At 45.6% G+C, this 18,352-nt stretch overlaps 1 protein-coding gene and 2 long non-coding RNA genes across 15 annotated transcripts in view; 1 reads left to right on the forward strand and 2 right to left on the reverse strand.

The window, feature by feature from the left end:
* LOC127927709 (uncharacterized) overlaps window positions 1-5,493 on the forward strand; it is a 62,766-nt gene extending 57,273 nt beyond the window's left edge. For 2 of the 13 annotated variants that reach the window (XM_052514425.1, XM_052514426.1), the window contains one exon: window positions 2,125-2,977. The gene's annotated coding sequence lies outside the window, so the exon portion shown is untranslated. Of the gene's footprint in view, window positions 1-2,124; window positions 3,134-3,177; window positions 3,372-3,573; window positions 3,706-3,977; window positions 4,066-4,108 lie in introns of those variants that run through there. The other 11 variants (XM_052514419.1, XM_052514414.1, XM_052514421.1 and 8 more) reach the window with 11 other exon arrangements.
* Window positions 5,494-9,248: 3,755 nt separating this feature from the next.
* LOC127927708 (uncharacterized) lies at window positions 9,249-10,365 on the reverse strand. Its single transcript, XR_008128703.1, has 2 exons — window positions 10,207-10,365; window positions 9,249-10,068 (listed from the first exon to the last, which is right to left on the reverse strand). It is a non-coding gene; the product is annotated as an uncharacterized LOC127927708 (long non-coding RNA).
* Window positions 10,366-11,108: 743 nt separating this feature from the next.
* LOC127927707 (uncharacterized) lies at window positions 11,109-14,162 on the reverse strand. Its single transcript, XR_008128702.1, has 2 exons — window positions 14,028-14,162; window positions 11,109-11,272 (listed from the first exon to the last, which is right to left on the reverse strand). It is a non-coding gene; the product is annotated as an uncharacterized LOC127927707 (long non-coding RNA).
* Window positions 14,163-18,352: the final 4,190 nt, after the last annotated feature.

The following is an 18,352-nucleotide window of genomic DNA, read 5'->3' on the forward strand; positions in this document are numbered from 1 at the left end:
CCAAACTATCAACCAGACACACTGACTCAACCAAACTATCAACCAGACACACTGACTCAACCAAACCATCAACCAGACACACTGACTCAACCAAACCATCAACCAGACACACTGACTCAACCAAACCATCAACCAGACACACTGACTCAACCAAACTGATCAACCAACCAGACACTGACTCAACCAAACTATCAACCAGACACACTGACTCAACCAAACTATCAACCAGACACACTGACTCAACCAAATATCAACCAGACACACTGACTCAACAACTATCAACCAGACACACTGACTCAACCAAACTATCAACCAGACACACTGACTCAACCAAACTATCAACCAGACACTGACTCAACCAAACTATCAACCAACACTGACTCAACAAACATCAACCACACTGACTCAACCAAACTATCAACCAGACACACTGACTCAACCAAACTATCAACCAGACACACTGACTCAACCAAACTATCAACCAGACACACTGACTCAACCAAACTATCAACCAGACACACTGACTCAACCAAACTATCAACCAGACACACTGACTCAACCAAACTATCAACCAGACACACTGACTCAACCAAACTATCAACCAGACACACTGACTCAACCAAACTATCAACCAGACACACTGACTCAACCAAACTATCAACCAGACACACTGACTCAACCAAACTATCAACCACTGACTCACAAACTATCAACCAGACTCAACCAAACCATCAACCAGACACACTGACTCAACCAAACTATCAACCAGACACACTGACTCAACCAAACTATCAACCAGACACACTGACTCAACCAAACTATCAACCAGACACACTGACTCAACCAAACTATCAACCAGACACACTGACTCAACCAAACTATCAACCAAACTGACTCAAACTATCAACCAGACACACTGACTCAACCAAACTATCAACCAGACACACTGACTCAACCAAACTATCAACCAGACACACTGACTCAACCAAACTATCAACCAGACACACTGACTCAACCAAACTATCAACCAGACACACTGACTCAACCAAACTATCAACCAGACACACTGACTCAACCAAACTATCAACCAGACACACTGACTCAACCAAACTATCAACCAGACACACTGACTCAACCAAACTATCAACCAGACACACTGACTCAACCAAACTATCAACCAGACACACTGACTCAAACCAACACACTGACTCAACCAAACTGATCAACCAGACACTGACTCAACCAAACTATCAACCAGACACACTGACTCAACCAAACTATCAACCAGACACACTGACTCAACCAAACTATCAACCAGACACACTGACTCAACCAAACTATCAACCAGACACACTGACTCAACCAAACTATCAACCAGACACACTGACTCAACCAGACACACTGACTATCAACCAGACACACTGACTCAACCAAACTATCAACCAGACACACTGACTCAACCAAACTATCAACCAGACACACTGACTCAACCAAACTATCAACCAGACACACTCAACCAAACTCAGACACACAAACCAAATCAACCAGACACACTGACTCAACCAAACTATCAACCAGACACACTGACTCAACCAAACTATCAACCAGACACACTGACTCAACCAAACTATCAACCAGACACACTGACTCAACCAAACTATCAACCAGACACACTGACTCAACCAAACTATCAACCAGACACACTGACTCAACCAAACTATCAACCAGACACACTGACTCAACCAAACTATCAACCAGACACACTGACTCAACCAAACTATCAACCAGACACACTGACTCAACCAGACACACTGACTCAACCAGACACACTGACTCAACCAGACACACTGACTCAACCAGACACACTGACTCAACCAGACACACTGACTCAACCAGACACACTGACTCAACCAGACACACTGACTCAACCAGACACACTGACTCAACCAGACACACTGACTCAACCAGACACACTGACTCAACCAGACACACTGACTCAACCAGACACACTGACTCAACCAGACACACTGACTCAACCAGACACACTGACTCAACCAGACACACTGACTCAACCAGACACACTGACTCAACCAAACTCTCTTTTTCTTCTCTCACCCCCTCCAGGTCCCGTGCAGCAGAGCGTTATGGTGAGGAGGTTGGACCCCGGCGGGAGGCTGGGCTGCTCCTCTTTCACAGAGCCAAACGCCTCCTACTAGCTCAGTCTCACGTCAGAATTAGACGTTGATCCATGTTTCTCAAACGTCAAATTGCAAAGTTTTTTTAAAAGATTGAGTTTAGACATTTAACTCAATTTTTTAAGATTTAGGGTTATAAGTTCAGGCTGGTTTCCCCCCCCTCGGCTCCCGACGTCCTCAGACATAGATGGACGTCGGATACTGACTGGTATCACGGGGGACCTGGTTCACCTTGCAGTCCTCAAGCCACACTGAACCCCACATACCTTCCTGTTACAGTGTGTTGGTGTGAGGAATATGTATCTTTCCATATTCTAGATGTCCAGTTGCAGCCAAATAGATTAGCATCCTTGCAACTTCTCTTAAATAATTCCCTTTTTCTTCTCTTAAGTTAACGTTTGAAATTGGTCTCCACACCTTTTTGTTATTGGATTGTCAACATTGCAGAACATATGTTTATTTTGTTGCTAGTTTTTGCACGGCTTTTTGTTCAAGATAACTGCAGACAAATGTTTCTTCTTCCATCAATGAGCTTGCTGCACTATTCTACTGGAGATTTGACCTTCAGAAAATAACGGCTCTAGTTATTCAATGCCCTCCACCAACTGCTGTTTGGAGCTCTCCCCCAAGGTAATGGATGTGATTCTGGACTCTTCACTGGCCTCTCTCCCAAGGTAATGGATGTGATTCTGGACTCTTCACTGGCCTCTCTCCCAAGGTAATGGATGTGATTCTGGACTCTTCACTGGCCTCTCTCCCAAGGTAATGGATGTGATTCTGGACTCTTCACTGGCCTCTCTCCCAAGGTAATGGATGTGATTCTGGACTCTTCACTGGCCTCTCTCCCAAGGTAATGGATGTGATTCTGGACTCTTCACTGGCCTCTCTCCCAAGGTAATGGATGTGATTCTGGACTCTTCACTGGCCTCTCTCCCAAGGTAATGGATGTGATTCTGGACTCTTCACTGGCCTCTCTCCAAAGGTAATGGATGTGATTCTGGACTCTTCACTGGCCTCTCTCCAAAGGTAATGGATGTGATTCTGGACTCTTCACTGGCCTCTCTCCCAAGGTAATGGATGTGATTCTGGACTCTTCACTGGCCTCTCTCCCAAGGTAATGGATGTGATTCTGGACTCTTCACTGGCCTCTCTCCCAAGGTAATGGATGTGATTCTGGACTCTTCACTGGCCTCTCTCCCAAGGTAATGGATGTGATTCTGGACTCTTCACTGGCCTCTCTCCCAAGGTAATGGATGTGATTCTGGACTCTTCACTGGCCTTCTCTCCCCAAGGTAATGGATGGATTCTGGACTCTTCACTGGCCTCTCTCCCAAGGTAATGGATGTGATTCTGACTCTTCACTGGCCTCTCTCCCAAGGTAATGGATGTGATTCTGGACTCTTCACTGGCCTCTCTCCCAAGGTAATGGATGTGATTCTGGACTCTTCACTGGCCTCTCTCCCAAGGTAATGGATGTGATTCTGGACTCTTCACTGGCCTCTCTCCCAAGGTAATGGATGTGATTCTGGACTCTTCACTGGCCTCTCCCCCAAGGTAATGGATGTGATTCTGGACTCTTCACTGGCCTCTCCCCAAAGGTAATGGATGAACCATTCTGGACTCTTCACTGGTTTCCCAAGGTAATGGTTGTCTGATTCACTGAAGACTGGACTCTTCACTGGACCTCTCTCCCAAGGTAATGGATGTGATTCTGGACTCTTCACTGGCCTCTTCCCAGGTGAATGGATCAAATTCTGGACTCTTCACTGGCCCTCTCCCAAGGTAATGGATGTGATTCTGGACTCTTCACTGGCCTCTCTCCCAAGGTAATGGATGTGATTCTGGACTCTTCACTGGCCTCTCTCCCAAGGTAATGGATGTGATTCTGACTCTTCACTGGCCTCTCCCCCAAGGTAATGGATGTGATTCTGGACTCTTCACTGGCCTCTCTCCCAAGGTAATGGATGTGATTCTGGACTCTTCACTGGCCTCTCTCCCAAGGTAATGGATGTGATTCTGGACTCTTCACTGGCCTCTCCAGAACAATCCAGCGTTTTCCTCTTGAACCATTCCAGGGTGCTTCTATGTGTTTTAGGGTTGTTGTCCTACTAGAAGACCCACAACCTTCAACAGAGAGACATTGCTCTCCAAAATGCCCTGATAATCTACTCATTGCATGATTATTTTTGTCTTGTTTGGGGGTCTTTCTGGTGTCTCCTTCAGCAGCGGGGTCTTCCTGGTGTTTACCAACAACCAAAACAAAGCATTCAGATAAATAACACAATCAAAGATGGTGGAGGTTTGCTTTGCTGCTCCTGGTACTAGTGGTCTTGGAACAGGAGATTCTGGGTTTCTGGAGTCCAATGTTCAACCCAGTATCCAAAAACTGGGTCTCCATTAAAGGTTGTGGGTCTTCCAGCAGGACAATGACCCCTAAAACAGAGGTTCTGGCGTGCCCGGCTAAGAGTCCCCAAATTGACAGTTGAAAAGGTGTGTCAAGCATATATATTTTTTGCTTCAAGAAGTGTTTGTCTGCGGTTATCTTGGTCAAGAGGCTGTGCAACCAAGTACTAAGCTCTGAGGTGCCAATCATTTTGTCGATGACATTTGTCTTTTAAGTTTACAATTTGTAATTTTAGAAAATAAAGTTGACCAAAAAAAAAAAAAAAAAAATTTGGGTTCTGCAAATGTTGAAGATCTAATAAGGTGTGTATTCTAAAAGCATTTACAAAATAAATCCATAACGCAATGTCATTCATTTGGAATGGATAACATTGCATAGTTGATCATCACACCTAAGGTGACTAGACGTTTCTCAAATTTGAACTTATTTGAGAAACGGGGGACTAAGAAAAGTACATGCGCGTGTTGGTACATACCGGTTACTGACTACCAGCCTGGGACAGTTTCTATACAGTATGTTCATGTATTCTATTCACCTGATGATTCCCTGCCCCTTGACCCAGCTCCTGGTCCAACAGGATTGTTTGCCCATTCACAAACAAACAAAAACATTGTTAAATATAAAATTACATGTCAAAAATATTCCATTTTTATACAAGACCTGAAGGAGGAAAAACTCACAAATTGGCTTGTCCTTGTTGACACAGGCATCATAAGGTGAATACTTAAACAGAATGGGATTCGTTTCTATGTTCATAGATTCTATAATGTAACAGGTTTGGTTTTATACGTGATGGGATGTTCAGGTAAAGCCGGGGGTGAAAGTAGATTGTATTTCTTCTCGGTAGGGGTCAGCCAAGAGCACGCATTTTTATATTTTTACTGCGAAAATGACAGAGTCATTGTAATCTTTAAATATTGCGATATGCATGGCCGGGTCTCTGCCTTTCACTGACAGTCGCAACGCAACAGTCATCTATTGGTATGAGCCGCTGCCCAAATTGCGGGCCCTTCCGACTAGTTGATGCGATTTAAAACAATCCACAGGTTCATAAAATAAACCAATGATCCTCTGTTGCCAAATCATGCTTTCTGGTGTAGTAGCCTATTTTGAATAATTTTATTCATTTATGTATAGACAGGAGTAAGCTAATTAGGCTGTATAATTTTGCCAATTTAATTCAATTTAGGGAAAGCTTAGTTTATGCCTTTAAAAAAAAAAAAAAAAAAAAAAAAACGTGGCATAAACACAACCAGTTATGGTGTTTTCATCCGGTTGTCAAACAATCACTTAAAGGCGCTCCTGTGGGCTACCCGCGCACATTCATCCACTTACAAATTCATTTCAGCATCCAAACCCCACCAGTGCACTGTGCATCCGCAATTTGATGAATGGAAAGATGTGTTACAAAACACCTCCGTATATATTGAAATGTCCTGTGATTGTCATTAGGAGCAGTACACTTGTAGTCTGAATTGATGTTGTCCCTGTTGTCCTCGGTCTCAGCCACTCATCTCCGCTATGACAAAACGTCCGTTTTCTCCTCAAACTTACAACGCAGTTTGGAGAACATTTACACCTGGTTTCCAGTCAATTCCGCTAATTGTTCTTGCGGCTGACACGCAGTACTGTTCCATAATGGTGTAATAGACTGTAGTTTTTTTTGGGGCGTGTTGTATTAATTGTAATAGGTTCGCCCTACCGGAACATACATTACTTTCACCCCTGGGTAAAGCTGACATTCAGAGTCTAGGGCCACTGTTATTCTAATGAGAAAAGGGGATACCTAGACAGTTGTACAACTGAAATGTGTCCTCCGAAATGTAACCCCAACCCCTCTGAATCAGAGAGAGGTGCGGAGGGTTGTCTTAATCGACGTCTTCGGCGTCAGGGGACTAATGATAACATGCTATTCAGATGTTATGAATCCATGATGTATATTCTTGATAACTAGATGTTATGAATCCATGTTGCATATTCTTAATAACTACATATCAGGAGGGATCAGAGCGTCTCCTGTCGGCATAGGGACTAAACTGACGAGACAGAGTCGCTGATGCGAGTAACCAGTCTTGTAACAGCACATTGCAACACATCCGGGTTACACTGGTGTTGCAGTAATTCACATTTACCGACAGACGGCATCAAAGTGCCATTTTACACCCATAACACAAACCTTCCCAGCATGCTTCACCAGGCACGTAGATTAAGAACAAATTCTTATTTACAATGACGTACAGCTACCACATGTTACACTAATAATATTCAATGAACACTAATATGTAAAGAGCAAATGGCGACCCGTCAGTCAGGGCAGGTGGGGCTTGCCTGTTTTGCATGTTATTTACGTGTCACATATCAGTTTGCAAAAAATGTAGACAAATATATATCATTGAGTTAATAAAGCTGGAAACAAACATGGTCTCTTTTTTTCATTTCTTGAGTAAAGCAGCTAAAAAATGCAGGTGTTTCAGCCTAGCTCAGTGCTTTCTGTGGTGGTGGGGCAGCTCTAAAATGTGTTTCAGCCTAGCTCAGTGCTTTCTGTGGTGGTGGGGCAGCTCTAAAATGTGTTTCAGCCTAGCTCAGTGCTTTCTGTGGTGGTGGGGCAGCTCTAAAATGTGTTTCAGCCTAGCTCAGTGCTTTCTGTGGTGGTGGGGCAGCTCTAAAATGTGTTTCAGCCTAGCTCAGTGCTTTCTGTGGTGGTGGGGCAGCTCTAAAATGTGTTTCAGCCTAGCTCAGTGCTTTCTGGTGGTGGTGGGCAGCTCAAAAAATGTGTTTCAGCCTAGCTCAGTGTTCTGTGGTCATGGGGACAGGGTCTCTAAAATGTGTTTCAGCCTAGCTCAGTGCTTTCTGTGGTGGTGGGGCAGCTCTAAAATGTGTCAAATCAGCCTAGCTCAGTGCTTTCTGTGGTGGTCATGGCATCCACTAAAACCTGTTTCAGCCTAGCTCAGTGCTTTCTTTGTGGTGGTGGGGCAGCTCTTCAGCCTAGCTCAGTGCTTTCTGTGGTGGTGGGGCAGCTCTGGGAAAATCTGTTTCAATCACTAGCCTGCTATTCAGTGGGTGGCTGAGTGGTCCCACATCTGGGAAATGTGTTTCAGCCTAGCTCTGCTTTCTGTGGTGGTGAGGGTCAGCTCTAAATCTGTGTTTCAGGGCTCTTTTCCAAGCTAACCTGCTATTCAGTGGGTGGTGGGGCAGCTCTAAAATGTGTTTCCAGCCTAGCTATTCAGTGCTTTCTGTGGTGGTGGGATTGAGGCAGCATCAAAACAGAGTGGCTGTGCGTCCCACATCTGGGATTGGCTCAGTGTTCTGTCACTCATGGGGACACATCTGGGATTAAGGGTCTCTTTTCCAATCACAAGCTATTCAGTGGAGTGGTAGAGTAGCCACATCTGGGATTATCCCCAATGGGTCCTGCCAGTGGAGAGTTGCAATAAAAGGGCCCTTTTCCAATCACTAACCTGCTCTCAAGGTCATTGGCCACAGATAAAATGACGTCAAATGACGTTATATCTACAGTAGCTTTGATTGGACTGATCATGTCAACATCCTACATTTAAAATCTTAGCTAGCAGTCATCATCATGCATCAAGTTGACAATATACTGGCGAATCCTTTTTAATCTTTGTCAAAGAAAGAGATAAGATGTATCGGTGCAAACATTACACAACAAGTTGGAGCGTGGTTTGGAAGGAATCAGTGACAGTGTCTAACTGCAAGCATTGCAAAGCAAATCACTAACCTGCTATTCAGTGGAGTGGCTGAGTGGTCCCACATCTGGGATTAAGGGTCTCTTTTCCAATCACTAACCTGCTATTCAGTGGAGTGGCTGAGTGGTCCCACATCTGGGATTAAGGGTCTCTTTTCCAATCACTAACCTGCTATTCAGTGGAGTGGCTGAGTGGTCCCACATCTGGGATTAAGGGTCTCTTTTCCAATCACTAGCCTGCTATTCAGTGGAGTGGCTGAGTGGTCCCACATCTGGGATTAAGGGGCTCTTTTCCAATCACTAACCTGCTATTCAGTGGAGTGGCTGAGTGGTCCCACATCTGGGATTAAGGGGCTCTTTTCCAATCACTAACCTGCTATTCAGTGGTGTGGCTGAGTGGTCCCACATCTGGGATTAAGGGGCTCTTTTCCAATCACTACCCTGCTATTCAGTGGTGTGGCTGAGTGGTCCCACATCTGGGATTAAGGGTCTCTTTTCCAATCACTAACCTGCTATTCAGTGGAGTGGCTGAGTGGTCCCACATCTGGGATTAAGGGTCTCTTTTCCAATCACTAACCTGCTATTCAGTGGAGTGGCTGAGTGGTCCCACATCTGGGATTAAGGGTCTCTTTTCCAATCACTAACCTGCTATTCAGTGGTGTGGCTGAGTGGTCCCACATCTGGGATTAAGGGTCTCTTTTCCAATCACTAACCTGCTATTCAGTGGAGTGGCTGAGTGGTCCCACATCTGGGATTAAGGGTCTCTTTTCCATGTTTAAAATGATAAACGTTCAACATTGGGAGAACAAGTATTTGATACACTGACGATTTTGCAGGTTTTCCTACTTACAAAGCATGTAGAGGTCTGTATTTCTATCATAGGTCCACTTCAACTGTGAGAGACAGAATCTAAAACAAAAATCCAGAAAATCACATTGTATGATTTTTAAGTAAATAATTTGCATTTTATTGCATGACATAAATATTTGATACATAAGAAAAGCATAATTAATATTTGGTACAGAAACCTTTGTTTGCAATTACAGAGATCATACGTTTCCTGTAGTTCTTGACCAGGTTTGCACACACTGGCGCAGGGATTTTGGCCCACTCCTCCATATAGACCTTCTCCAGATCCTTCAGGTGTCGCTGGGCAATACGGACTTTCAGCTCCCTCCAAAGATGTTCTATTGGGTTCAGGTCTGGAGACTGGCTAGGCCACTCCAGGACCTTGAGATGCTTCTTACGGAGCCACTCATTAATTTCCCTGGCTGTGTGTTTCGGGTCGTTGTCATGCTGGAAGACCCAGCCACGACCCATCTTCAATGCTCTTACTGAGGGAAGATCTCGCGATACATGGCCCCATCCATCCTCCCCTCAATACGGTGCAGTCGTCCTGTCCCCTTTGCAGAAAAGCATCCCCAAAGAATGTTTCCACCTCCATGCTTCACGGTTGGGATGGTGTTCTTGGGGTTGTCCTCATCATTCTTCCTCCAAACACGGCGAGTGGAGTTGAGACCAAAAAGCTCTATTTTTGTCTCATCAGACCACATGACCTTCTCCCATTCCTCCTCTGGATGATGCAGATGGTCATTTGCAAACTTCAGACGGGCCTGGACATGCGCTGGCTTGAGCAGGGGGACCTTGGCTTGAGCAGGGGGACCTTGGCTTGAGCAGGGGGACCTTGGCTTGAGCAGGGGGACCTTGGCTTGAGCAGGGGGACCTTGGCTTGAGCAGGGGGACCTTGGCTTGAGCAGGGGGACCTTGGCTTGAGCAGGGGAGCAGGGGGACCTTGGCTTGAGCAGGGGGACCTTGGCTTGAGCAGGGGACCTTGGCTTGAGGGTGATTGCTGGTCCCAGCTCTCTTGTCATTGACAGGGGGACCTTGGTGAGCAGGGGGACCTTGGCTTGAGCAGGGGGACCTTGGCTTGAGCAGGGGGACCTTGGCTTGAGCAGGGGGACCTTGGCTTGAGCAGGGGGACCTTGCGTGCGCTGCAGGATTTTAATCCATGATGGCGTAGTGTGTTACTAATGGTTTTCTTTGAGACTGTGGTCCCAGCTCTCTTCTTGACCAACGTGTAGTTCTGGGCTGATTCTCACCTTCCTTTCATTGATAAGGTGAGATCTTGCATGGAGCCCCAAGACAGAGGGTGATTGACCGTCACCTTGAACTTCTTCCATTTTCACCACAGTTGTTGCTGCTTGCCTATTGTCCTGTAGTCCATCCCAGCCTTGTGCAGGTCTACAATTTTATCCCTGATGTCCTTACACAGATCCCTGGTCTGGGCCATTGTGGAGAGGTTGGTGTCTGTTTGATTGAATGTGTGGACAGGTGTCTTTTATACAGGTAACAAGTTCAAACAGGTAATGAGTGAGGGCTTCTTAAAGAAAAACTAACAGGTCTGTGAGAGCCGGGAATTCTTACTGGTTGGTAGGTGATCAAATACTTATGTCATGCAATAAAATGCATATAAATAAAAGCATTCCAGGTGAAGCTGGTTGAGAGCACGCCAAGCTGTCATCAGCTTGGCTACTTTGAAGAATCTAAAATCTCAAATATATTTAGATTTGTTAACACTTTTTTTGGTTACTACATGACTCCATATGTGTTATTTCATAGTTTTGATGTCTTCACTATTATTCTAGATTTAGAAAATAGTAAAACATAAAGACCCCTCAATGAGTAGGTGTCCAAACTTTTGACTGGTGCTGTATTTATCCGTCTTGTACATCTTTATGTTTATCTGTGTCTTATATATATTTTGTGATGTCTGGTTTTAAGAATTTGCTCTTAATTGACTTCATTAAATCAACTGTTTTTATTAGAATGTCCAAGAAATACAAAATCACACGTATCTGAAAGCAACAGAACAGTATTATCATACACATCGGTCTTCTCCTTCCTCTCATCTGCCCGTCTTCCCATCTCCATCGGTCTTCTCAGTTCTTCTTTCCTTTCTTCTTTTTCCTGAGAACAAAGATATTATTGTTGTGAATGATTGTCCCATTGACAATTTTTATTAATTTACAAAAAATATATTTGAAAAAATCTCCAAAAGTATGTTTTGGCAATATGTACAGTGCCTTGCGAAAGTATTCGGCCCCCTTGAACTTTGCGACCTTTTGCCACATTTCAGGCTTCAAACATAAAGCTATAAAACCGTATATTTTTGTGAAGAATCAACAACAAGTGGGAAACAAACATGATACAAAACAGAGACAGATCCTGACCAAACACAGCCTCAGCGACCACCAATTGGCTATAAACATGGCCGCCCAAAGGAGTGTCTAGCCTCTAGCTGGTCACTGCACTACAGGGGAGGTAGAGACAGAGATGCACTGCCTCCTCTACTGTGAGAAATACTCCCAAATAAGAACATCTCAATCAATCCCCAACTTCTGTGCATTTACTAATCACATAAAGCATTAAAAAAAATAATCCAAGAATTAACCAGATATATGATTTCCATAGCTGAGGAACGTCCCATTAACTTCTTATGGCTGGGGGCAGTATTGAGTAGCTTGGATGAATAAGATGCCCAGAGTAAACTGCCTGCTACTCAGTCCCAGTTGCTAATATATGCATATTATTAGTATATTTTGTATATAAACCCTCTGAAGTTTCTAAAACTGTTTGAATGATGTCTGTGAGTATAACAGAACTCATATGGCAGGCAAAAAACTGAGAGAAAAAATTCAGCCCGGAAGTGGGAAATCTGAGGTTGGTCGTTTTTCAACTTAGCTTCCACTAGATGTCAACAGTCTTTAGAACGTTGTTTCAGGCTTCTACTGTGAAGGGGGGCTGAGTGACAGGGGAATGAGTCAGGTGTCTGGCAGAGAGCCACACGCTCGTGGCGCTCGTTCACGTGAGCGACCTCGCGTTCCATTGCTTTTCTACAGACAAAGGAATTCTACAGACAAAGGAATTCTACAGACAAAGGAATTCTACAGACAAAGGAATTCTCCGGTTGGGACTTTATTGAAGATTTATGATAAAAACATCCTAAAGATTGATTCTATACATCATTTGACATGTTTCTACGGACTGTAACGGAACTTTTTGACATTTAGTCTGCAACTAGTGAACGAGCTTTGTGAGGTTTGATTTGTTTACCAAACGCGCTAACAAAAGAAGCTATTTGGACATAAATGATGGACATCATCGAACAAAAACATTTATTGTGGAACTGAGATTCCTGTGAGTGCATTCTGATGAAGATCAAAAGGTAAGTGAATATTTATAATGTTATTTCTGACTGTTGACTGCACAATATGGCAGATATATTTTTGGCTGGTTGGGTCTCTGGGCGTCGTACTCAGATTATTGCATGGTTTGCTTTTTCCGTAAACCTTTTTTGAAATCTGACACAGCGGTTGCATTAAGGAGAAGTGTATCTAAAGTTCCATGCATAACACTTGTATTTTCCATCAACATTTATTATGAGTATTTCTGTAAATTGATGTGGCTCTATGCAAAATCACCGGATGTTTTTGGAACTACTGAACATAACGTGCCAATGTAAACTCAGATTTTTTTTATATACATATGAATTTTACCAAACAAAACATAAATGTATTGTGTATGAAGTCCTATGAGTGTCATCTGATGAAGATCATTAAAGGTTAGTGATTCATTTTATCTCTATTTGTGCTTTTTGTGACTCCTCTCTTTGGCTGGAAAAATGGCTGTTTTTCTGTGACTTGGCGCTGACCTAACATAACCGTTTGTGGTGCTTTCGCTGTAAAGCCTATTTGAAATCGGACACTGTGGTGGGATTAACCAGAAGTGCATCTTTAAAATGGTGTGAAATACTTGTATGTATGAGGAATTTTAATTATGAGATTTCGGTTTTAAATTTGGCGCCCTGCACTTTCACTGGCTGTTGTCATATTGATTCCGTTAGCGGGATCTCAGCCAAAAGATTAATTTCCTGTAGTATTTACATTCTCTTTCTTTATCGTCTTAATTAAATGTATTGACCGAAGATTCCACAATTACAACAGCCGAGCCAGCGGGAGCGCGCACGGAGCCGGCATCACTACTTCACAGGAGAGGCATTTGAACATAAATTATTTATCAAAATGCGTTTTTTTGGCTGAAATGCTGAATTATGTGAACTTTCATGTGCCTCAATAACAAACATGTAGAAACCTAATAAAACTGTTAAAAAGTACAAGCCTAGTTGATTTTGCCAAAGTCAGCAATCTTCACGCAAGCCATGATTGGCTGAGATAATGAGTGGGCTGGGCATGCCGGGAGATGAGTTTGGATTGGTCTGCCATAATATGACATGTCTCTACTCCTCTGAAACTACGCTGAGTGTAATATTTACGGTTCATTCTTTGTTTATTATCTATCTCACTTGCTTTGCCAATGTAAACATATGTTTCCCATGACAATAAAGACCTTTGAATTGAAAGAGGCGCGAGAGAGAGAGAGAGAGAGCCGAGGCAAGAGAGAGTCTTAGGGTCGGAAGTCAGTGTCAACCTCACAGTACACTAAACACAAATATGTCTGATGACATCATCAAAAGAAGACAGTTAGTGCACATTAACCCAGATGGATATTTCTCAATTCATCTTTTCCTCCTCAAAACAGACTGGAAAAGAAAGTCAGAGGCGAAGGACCTCGACTCTCCTCCTCCAATAGAGTTGAGGCGGTGGCGAGGAATAGATGAATTGTCAAAGATCCTTTGTTTCCTCCTCATGATCAGAGCTCCTACCTCGTCCCCTGGACCTTAGACTGGGCTCCATCAGACGACTTCTGTCCTTTATCTCCCTTCGTCTCCTGTCCGTCAGCTCCTTTCTTCGGTCCTCCCACTCCTCCTCCCGTCTTCTCTCTCCTCCTCCCATCTTCCCCTCTTCCTCCCAAATTGAGGCGTCCTCTTCCCATCTTGTTCCTCCTCCTCCCATCTTCTTCTGGAGCTCCTCTTCCCTTCTTCAGATACACAGTTAGGCTTTTGTTAGTGTTTTATTTTTCTTCTGGAGCTCCGTTTTACCCCTGCTGACACAGTTATGCTTTTGTTAAGTTTTTATTTTTCAGGTTACTGTAGCTCCTCCCCTCTGACCCATAGGTTACTGTAGCCCCTCCCCTCTGACCCATAGGTTACTGTAGCCCCTCCCCTCTGACCCATAGGTTACCGTACCCCCTCCCCTGAGCCATAGGTTACAGTAGCCCCTCCCCTGAGCCATAGGTTACTGTAGCCCCTCCCCTCTGACCTATAGGTTACTGTGGCCCCTCCCCTCTGACCTATAGGTTACTGTGGCCCCTCCCCTCTGACCCATAGGTTACTGTAGCTACTGACAACGTTACAAGCATCATTACGAAATGAGGGAGATGTTTAATTTAAAAATTGTATTGACTTTTTCAATGTTAGTTTTAAGGGTACTGTAGCGATCACGTTTCACGTTGGATTTACTAGCTACAGAAAGGTAAGATGTGCTTTTAATTCTGGTGCCGCTCGGCACACAAGGTTGTAATCTAGCTAACGTTCAAAGGCATTCAGAGTTCCCCGTTGGTCTAATTCAGTGGTCCTGATTCAGATAACATGTCATAAGACAGCAAGCTTCCTCCTTTCTCTCCCTCTTTCTCTCTCCTCACCCTCTCTCAATTCTCTCCCTCTTTCTCTCCTCACCCTCTCTCCATTCTCTCCATTCTCTCCCTCTTTCTCTCTCTCCTCACCCTCCCTCAATTCTCTCCCTCTCTCTCCTCACCCTCTCTCCATTCCCTCCCTCCATTCTCTCTCTCTCCTCACCCTCCCTCCATTCTCTCTCTCCTCACCCTCCCTCCATTCTCTCTCTCCTCACCCTCCCTCCATTCTCTCTCTCCTCACCCTCCCTCCATTCTCTCCCTACCCTCCCTCCTTTCTCTCCCTCTCCTCCCTCTCTCCATTCCCTCCCTCCATTCTCCCTCTTTCTCTCTCTCTCCTCACCCTCCCTCTTTCTCTCTCTCCTCACCCTCCCTCCATTCTCTCCCTCTTTCTCTCTCTCCTCACCCTCCCTCCATTCTCTCCCTACCCTCTTTCTCTCTCATGATTAAACCTGCACCCTCCCTCCATTCTCTAAACCATTCTAAGGGATACCCTCCCTCCATTCTCTCCCTCTTTCTCTCTCTCCTCACCCTCTAAATGTTTTATCTTGCTTCCTACACTGGCAGCACAGTGTGTGAGTCGTCATGATTAAACCATGCTAAGGGATAACAGTCACTGATTTATAACACATCTACTACTGCATAATAACAGACAGGGAACATCAGCTAAACCACATACATGATTAAACCATGCTAGGCAGCTGTAGACTCACCTGTGTATCTTTTTAAAGCCTACCATGTAGCCAGGGACAGGACAACCGGCCTGTTTGATCACATTGGCAATACTGGAGAGAGAGAGAGATAAGGGGGGAGAGACTACTGCAGAGAGAGAGAGTGGTGGGGAAGAGAGCTAGAGACCACATTAAGACCAGAGAGGATAACAGTCACTGGGGATAGACACTACTACTGCATAATAAGAGAGAGGAGAACATCCAGCTAGGGGAGAGAGAGAGAGAGATACAGAGAGAGAACCATGCAAGAGAGAGAGAGAGAGGTATCTTTTTAAAGCCTAGAGGTAGGGGGAGAGGAGAACCGGTGGGGGAGAGAGAGATACTGGGGTGGGGAGAGAGGTGGGGGGGAGAGAGAGAGGTGGGGGGGGAGGGAGAGAGAGAGAGGTGGGGAGAGAGAGAGGAGAGAGAGAGGTGGGGGGAGAGAGAGAGAGAGAGAGAGGGAGAGAGAGAGAGAGAGAGAGAGAGAGGTGGGGGGAGGAGAGAGAGAGAGAGGTGGGGAGAGAGAGGAGAGAGAGGTGGGGGAGAGAGAGAGAGAGAGAGGTGGGGGGGAGAGAGAGAGGTGGGGGGAGAGAGAGAGAGAGAGGTGGGGGGGAGAGAGAGAGAGGTGGGGGAGAGAGAGAGAGAGGTGGGGGGAGAGAGAGAGAGAGAGAGAGGTGGGGGGAGAGAGAGAGAGGTGGGGAGAGAGAGAGAGAGGTGGTGGGGGAGAGAGGTGGGGAGAGAGAGAGGTGGGGAGAGAGAGAGAGAGAGGTGGGGGAGAGAGGTGGGGGAGAGAGAGAGGTGGGGGAGAGAGAGAGAGGTGGGGGGAGAGAGAGAGAGAGGTGGGGGAGAGAGAGAGAGAGGTGGGGGGGGGAGAGAGAGAGAGAGAGAGAGGTGGGGGGGAGAGAGAGAGAGGTGGGGGGGAGAGAGAGAGGTGGGGGAGAGAGAGAGAGAGAGAGAGGTGGGGGGAGAGAGAGAGAGAGAGGTGGGGGGGAGAGAGAGAGAGGTGGGGGAGAGAGAGAGAGAGAGGTGGGGAGAGAGAGAGAGGTGGGGGGAGAGAGAGAGAGGTGGGGGGAGAGAGAGAGAGAGGTGGGGGAGGAGGAGAGGGGGGAGGAGGAGGGGGGGGAGAGGTGGGGGGGGGGGAGGGGGGGGGAGAGAGGTTAATACTACAGCTCCCATCAGACAGTGGGTGGAGAGACAAGCCCCTGGGGTGGAGAGAGGCTCCTCCCCTGGTCTAGGTGGGTAGAAGAGGCTTGTCATCCTGGGTGAAGAAGGTGACAGAGGGGGCGAGAGAGCCCTGGGGGGCCAGACGAGGTAGGGGGATTAGACATACAAAGATGGACAACAGGTTCATTACATGGGGGAGACATAGGGGTAACTAGTAGGGGCACTATATAGGGGAATAGGGCTCTGGTCTATAAGGTAGGGGACTATATAGGGAATAGGGTAGGGGGGTCTATAGGTAGGGGGAGAGAGAGGTGGGGGGGAATAGAGGTTCTGGTCTATAGTAGTGGACTATATAGGGGAATAGGGTTCTGGTCTATAGTAGTGTAAGGTATAGGTAGGGGGAATAGGGCTCTGGTCTATAGTAGTGTACTATATAGGGGGAATAGGGTTCTGGTCTATAGTAGGGTACTATATGGGGGAATAGGGTTCTGGTCTATAGTAGTGTAATATATGGGGGAACAGGGTAGGGGGTCTATAGTAGGGTGGACTATAGGTAGGGGGAATAGGGCTCTGGTCTATAGTGGGGGGGTACTATATAGGGAATAGGGCTCTGGTCTATAGTGGGGGTACTATATAGGGGGGAATAGGGCTCTGGGGAGAAGTAGTGTACTATATGGGGAACAGGGTCTGGTCTATAGTGGGTGTACTATATAGGGAACAGGGCTCTGGTCTATAGTAGTGTACTATAGGTGGGGGGGAACAGGGCTCTGGTCTATAGTAGTGTACTATATAGGGAATAGGGCTCTGGTCTATAGTAGTGCACTATAGGGGGGGAGAGGTGGGGGGGGGAATAGGGCTCTGGTCCATAGACAGTGTACTATATAGCCCCTCCCCTGTGGAACAGGGCTCTGGTCTATAGTAGTGTACTTGTCATATCGGGAATAGGGGCTCTGGTCTATAGTAGGTGTACTATAGATGGAACAGGGCTCTGGTCTATAGTAGTGTACTATATAGGGAATAGGGCTCTGGTCTATAGTAGTGTACTATATAGGGAATAGGGCTCTGGTCTATAGTAGTGCACTATATAGGGAATAGGGCTCTGGTCTATAGTAGTGTACTATATAGGGAATAGGGCTCTGGTCTATAGTAGTGTACTATATAGGGAATAGGGCTCTGGTCTATAGTAGTGCACTATATAGGGAATAGGGCTCTGGTCTATAGTAGTGCACTATATAGGGAATATGGCTCTGGTCTATAGTAGTGTACTATATAGGGAATAGGGCTCTGGTCTATAGTAGTGTACTATATAGGGAATAGGGCTCTGGTCTATAGTAGTGTACTATATAGGGAACAGGGCTCTGGTCTATAGTAGTGTACTATATAGGGAATAGGGCTCTGGTCTATAGTAGTGTACTATATAGGGAATAGGGCTCTGGTCTATAGTAGTGTACTATATAGGGAACAGGGCTCTGGTCTATAGTAGTGTACTATATAGGGAATAGGGCTCTGGTCTATAGTAGTGTACTATATAGGGAACAGGGCTCTGGTCTATAGTAGTGTACTATATAGGGAATAGGGCTCTGGT

Source organism: Oncorhynchus keta, unplaced genomic scaffold (genome assembly GCF_023373465.1).
Source record: "Oncorhynchus keta strain PuntledgeMale-10-30-2019 unplaced genomic scaffold, Oket_V2 Un_scaffold_17529_pilon_pilon, whole genome shotgun sequence".
In the NCBI taxonomy this organism is placed as follows: Eukaryota; Metazoa; Chordata; class Actinopteri; order Salmoniformes; family Salmonidae; genus Oncorhynchus; species Oncorhynchus keta.